The following is a 6,000-nucleotide window of genomic DNA, read 5'->3' as shown; positions in this document are numbered from 1 at the left end:
ACAAACCCCAAAATCAATCCTCCAGTTCTAGGCAACACAGAAGAGGGGGAACTTTTTTTTACTTCCACACAACTCCTCTAAGGTATATAGCTATATATAGCTATAATGACATAGTTCAATATTGAAAATGGGTGATCTTCCCCTTTAATGGGAAAATGCTAACATTAAACTTTTCCCAAATACGGAGATGACTGACATCATAGATTCTCTGACATCATAGACCACATGAGACTGACACAAGCAGTTAGGGGTTCAGTGTCTTGTTTAAGGATGCTTCTACACAGTGTCAGGAGGATGGTTTTCACTTTGATGCATTTGAAGACTCCCTGTCAAACAACATATCCACTTCAAAATACTCCTCACCACCTACAAGGCACTGTACAGCCTGGCTCCCCCTACCTCTCCGACCTCCTTGAACCATATCCAACACGCTCCCTCAGGTCCAGTGAGGATGGCCTCCTCGAGGTCCCCAGGAGCAAGCGAAAAACTTGGAGCGATAGGGCCTTCTCTGTGGCCGGCCCCACCCTCTGGAATGAACTCCCAAACCCATCAGAGATGCCCCCTCCCTCCCTACCTTCAAAACCGCCCTGAAAACTCATCTGTTCACAATCGCCTTCCCCAGTTGACCTTTTTTGAACTCTTGTTTTTATTGTTTTATGTTTTTTATCTCCTATCATACATTCTTTTCTTAATTATCTTTCCTAATAAAGTTGTTTCTCTTAGCTTCCCTCCCCCTAGCCCCTCTAGGCCACATGTGTAAAGCGTCTTTGAGTACTCAGAAAAGCTCTATATACCGGTAAGTCCCAGATTCATAGTCATTCATTCATAGTCACACCAAAAAGAGAAGAGAGACAATCATTTGACACATTTTAAATATAGCTTGTAAGACCACAGGCAGATAAAGTATAAAGGATCTAAATTGAGTCCATACCAGAAGAGAGACCAGAGATATGATGATGCAGGTTAACAATAGAAACATAATGACATGAAAAAGACAATTATACTTTCTACCTCTCTCTCTCTCTCGCTATCTCTCTCTCTCTCTCTCTCTCTCTCTCTCTCTCTCTCTCTCTCTCTCTCTCTCTCGCTATCTCTCTCTCTCTCTCTCTCTCTCTCTCTCTCTCTCTCTCTCTCTTTTATGAGGTGCTTCTTGAGAGCCACAATCGAGGGGTTCTCCCAACCTCATGTCGGAGAGCGGTGCTCTCACTATTACCAAAGAAGGGAGACTTGGCTCTACTAAAGAACTGGAGACCAGTCTCTCTACTCTGTACGGACTATAAGGTGCTGTCCAAGGCCCTATCGAATAGGCTCAAGGACTACATGGAGCTACTCGTACATATGGACCAGACATACTGTGTTCCAGGAAGAACCATCACAGATAACCTGTTTCTCATTAGAGATGTCCTAGATATATGTAACTTCCAGGATCTGTATATTGGAGTTATTTCTTGTGACCAAGAGAAGGCTTTCGATAAACTCCATCATGAGTATCTGTTTTCTACTTTAACTGCTTTTGGTCTCGGGCAAGGTTTTGTGTCATGGATAAAACTACTGTACAATGAAACATCATGTATGGCAAAAGTAAGAGGTGGGCTCAGCAGACCAATACAGATCAAACGAGGGATCAAACAGGGCTGCCCATTATCTGGGATGCTATACAGTCTTGCTATTGAACCTCTCTTGTGTAGGCTGCGGAGTAAACTGACTGGGCTTAGCTTACCAGGTTTACAAAACAGCCCTACAGTAACTGTGTCTGCATATGCTGATGATGTAACACTTTTTATAAAAGATCAGAACGACATTCAGTGCATAGTGTCTAGCTTGGAACTGTACGAGAAGGCTTCCTCAGCCAACGTAAACTGGGGGAAAAGTGAAGCCCTGTTAGTGGGGCGATGGACAGGGGGGGCTCCCAGGTTGCCGGGGGGACTTCAATGGGGGAGGAGGGGAATGAAGTTCTTGGGAGTTTTTCTGGGTACAGATGATGTTAAAAACAAGAATTGGGAGGGCTTAGTGGAGAAGGTGTGTGCCAGGTTGTCTAGATGGAGATGGTTGCTACCCCAGCTGTCATATAGGGGAAGGGCCTTGGTTGTAAACAACTTGATCGCCTCGATGTTGTGGCACACGTTCAGTGTCCTGCCTCCACCTGTGCGTATGGTGCAGGAGATACAGAAGATACTGGTGGATTTCTTCTGGACCGGTCAACACTGGATAAGGGCAGCCGCTCTATACCTACCAGTACATGAAGGAGGACAAGGCCTCATTGACATTCCTTCCAGAATAATGGCCTATAGACTTAAAACAGCTCAGAGACTACTGTATGACTGCGGGCACAAATGGCTCGATACAGCTGAGCTGATTCTGAGGAGAGCTGGTCGCCTTGGCTACAGCAAGCAGCTGTTCCTGTGTAAGACGGAGCAGGTGGACCTGACTGGAGTAACACCGTTCTACAGCACAGTCCTGCAGGCATGGCAGGTGCTTTCTGTCTCCAGGGATGTCGGGGAGCCAGCAGGGATGTGGCTCTTCGAAGAACCCTTGTTATACAACACGTTTGTAGAGACACAAACTCTGTCCTCAGCTAGCCTGCGGTCTGCTCTGAGAGAGGCTGGCTGTGTGAAGGTCGGACATCTGATTAAAATGACTGCAATGACACTGGGGCAGATGGCGAACATTCGATCATCCAGACTACTGTCCAGAGTGGTGGAGGAGGTTTGTGCCTCCATACCAGCACCGCTGAGGAGGTTTGTGCAGGACCGTGCAAACTCTGATCAGTGGGTTGAAGGAACTGAGTACCGTTTCCCATCCCTGGTTGCTGCTGCTGCTGTGGGGGAGTGGCAGGAAGGGGTGGATGACTTCCTCTCCTGTACAACACCGCAACTGGGAGAAGTCAGAGACTTGGGGAAGAAGGCGGCATACTACACCTGTGTCAAGGTATCGCACCTACGTTCATTGGCAGCAATGGGAACATCGAGGTGGATTGAGTTGTTTGGCCAAGGCCATAACCCGAAGGGCTGCTGGCGGTCCCTGTACAAGCCGCCCATTGAAAAAAGGGCTGGCGACCTCCAATGGAGGATTGTACATGGTGCTATAGCTACGAACAGACACAGAGCACACCTGGATCCTAGTGTTGGGGAGGGATGTCTTTTTTGTATGCAGAGTGAAACTCTGACCCACCTGTTCACTCAGTGTCCTAGGCTGGGCGGGCTTTTTAACCTGTTAGGACAGTGGTTTCAAGGGTTAGGGGAAGCCTTCTCTCAGGAACGGTTTATTTTTGGTCCAAAATATTCTATCCGAAAAAAACATATACATACATTGACTAACTTCATTTCTGGGACAGCAAAGATGGCTATTTGGTTGACACGGAAAAACAAAACTGAGGGAACGGGAAACACAGACCCAGTACAGGTACTGAAAGGACTGCTGGCAGCTCGCCTTAGGGTGGAGTTTGCCTATCAGAAAACAGTGGACAATTTAGAGACTTTCACCTCTTTCTGGGCTCAGGAAGAGATGCTATGTTCTGTACAAGAGGGAGAACTACCTTTCATTTTGAGAAAAAAAGAAAAGAAAAAACTGTAATGTTCAAAGGTCAAAAGATGTGACTGATGTAATTTATATATAGTGCAGTGTTTTAATAAAGGTGCTTTTAAAGGTCAAAGGTCTCTCTCTCTCTCTCTCTCTCTCTCTCTCAAATGGCTGCTGACTCTCAGGATACAGCACCAAACCAGTTATGACACTGCATTCCTTTAAACCCTGCCATGCCCTTCTTTTTCTAATCACTCATCATCAATCATTATGTTCGTGTCTGCTTTGACTACTGTTCCATTGCCAAACCAACACATATTTTAAAAGGTAGAACTTGATCTCCTCCTGTCCTCAAGTAACACTGTCCTCTGCAAAGCAATCTGTATATAAAAACAATACAAGCACACACCCATCTTTGTACATACAGTAACTTGTATGCTAGAGTCCTCATTAACTTACATTGTAGCTCCAGACGAATTGTAGCCTAGTGTAAACAAACTCAAACAAAGCTTATTCAGACAGTATATACAGTATAACCCCCTCCAGTGTAATGATCCCATGTACCCCCCAAAGTCCCGGCAAAACCCAACAACATCACGTGACATCCGGCCACAGTTAAAGGGGCCGCTGCAGTATAGTTTTTTTTAGGCAGTATAGAGGGATAACTGCATGTTTTTTGTGAGGGCACTTGTAAAATATAGGTTAAGAATTAAATAGAAAGGTTAATATTGAAGATACAGTATGTATGCAAAATAAAATGGGCGATGCACATCTGAATTCTTTATTTGCGGATTATGTGTGATTTTATTGAATAAAATAATCCTTTCTAGCCTACAGGGCTGAACAAATGAATTCCTCTCCAGATCCAAAAGAGTTTTGTGGAATAGATCATCCATTCCCAGCGATAGGCTGTGGTTCCAGATAATCCAAAAGAGTTTTGTGGAATAGATCATCCATTCCCAGCGATAGGCTGTGGTTCCAGATAAACGTAGCTATCATTGAGGACTATAAGTCAAATGTAGGTGGTAAGAATGGTTAGAATATGACTGGAAAAGGGTTAAGCTGGGCATACAGTAGGCAACACTGTGGCAATTAAAGTCGGAATCCGCTTTGATTTATGAGCCTTGTGACTTTGGCATTTTTTTAATTATTATTTTTTCCTTTTGCCAAATGTTCGAATGTCGTTTTCTGTGCAGTATACAGGGGGCTTCAAGGATCGATTCACTCCTTATTGGCCCGTCGGGAGATTGCATGAATTCTGACATGTTAGAACATTTTGTTTGTATTCATGTACTGGCTAGTGTTCTCAAATTCTGCCCAAACCCGACCATACCCGAACCCAACCCGACATTTAGGGTAGGGTAGGGCCTAAAATGTATGCTAATCAGTCGGGCCGGGTAGGGCCTCTGGCTCAATGAAAAAAGAAAAACACATTTTTAATTATTTTATTACTTTTACTCTGTGATAGAGTATACCTAGTAGGTATACATTAGGGCCCAGTTAGGGCCGGGACTTCATTTTCAGGCCCGTTGAGAACTCTAGTACTGTACTGGCTTGCAAGTTGCTGGCTGGCTGGCTGGCAGGCAGGCAGGCAGGCAGGCATATTTTGTGTATTCATAGCAGGATATAGACAAGGTACAATAAAGAGAACAGCATGAAAGAGCAATGTTTCTTTTTTAAGTGCTTTGACCATTCAGTATTTCATTATAATGTCAGCCTCACATTCACTCTTTCACACAGCAACTGCAGCCATGCAAGTCATATACCTGCTTATAAGGAGCAGTTAGAGGTTCAGTGTCTTGTTCAAGGATGCTTCTACGCACAGTGTCAGGAGGACAGTTTTCACCATGATACAGATGAAGACATCAAGAGACATACCGGTAGTCACAGCTAGAAGAGAAGAGACATAATCATTTGACACAGTTTAACAAGGGTTCTTTTATGAGTTTGTGATATTAATTAAAAGATGAGTGTTAAAATATAGTAATTTATTGCTTTCTATCCCTTTTCTATCCAATTTTTAACTTGGGGGTGGGGGTATTCGGGTATAATTGATAAAAATGCCATTTTCATTTTTTACCAATTGCCCGAATAAAACTAATATGATATGAAAGTGGAAGAGAGTGACCTGGAGATATGATGATACAGGTTAACTATAGAAACAAGTCAAATAGAAACACGGTGACATAACATCATCAATCAAATGGTTAATTCTCAGAATGTCTGAGTGTCTACTATCAGCATGCAGCATCAAACCAGTTATGACACTGCATTCCTTTAAACCCTGCAATGCCCTTCATTTTCTAATCACTCATCATCTTTAATTATGTTTGTGTCTGCTTTGACAACTGTTCCATTGCCAAACCAAAACATATTTTAACTAGTAGAACTTGATCTCCTCCTGTGTCCTCAAGTAACACTGTCCTCTGCAAAGCCAGTAGTGGCCTTACATCAGTGCACATCATTATGTAGTCATTCATA

The sequence above is a fragment of the Nannobrachium achirus genome, assembly GCF_963921795.1.
Source record: "Nannobrachium achirus genome assembly, chromosome: 4".
Lineage (NCBI taxonomy): Eukaryota > Metazoa > Chordata > Actinopteri > Myctophiformes > Myctophidae > Nannobrachium > Nannobrachium achirus.
Note: the sequence above shows the minus strand (reverse complement) of the source record.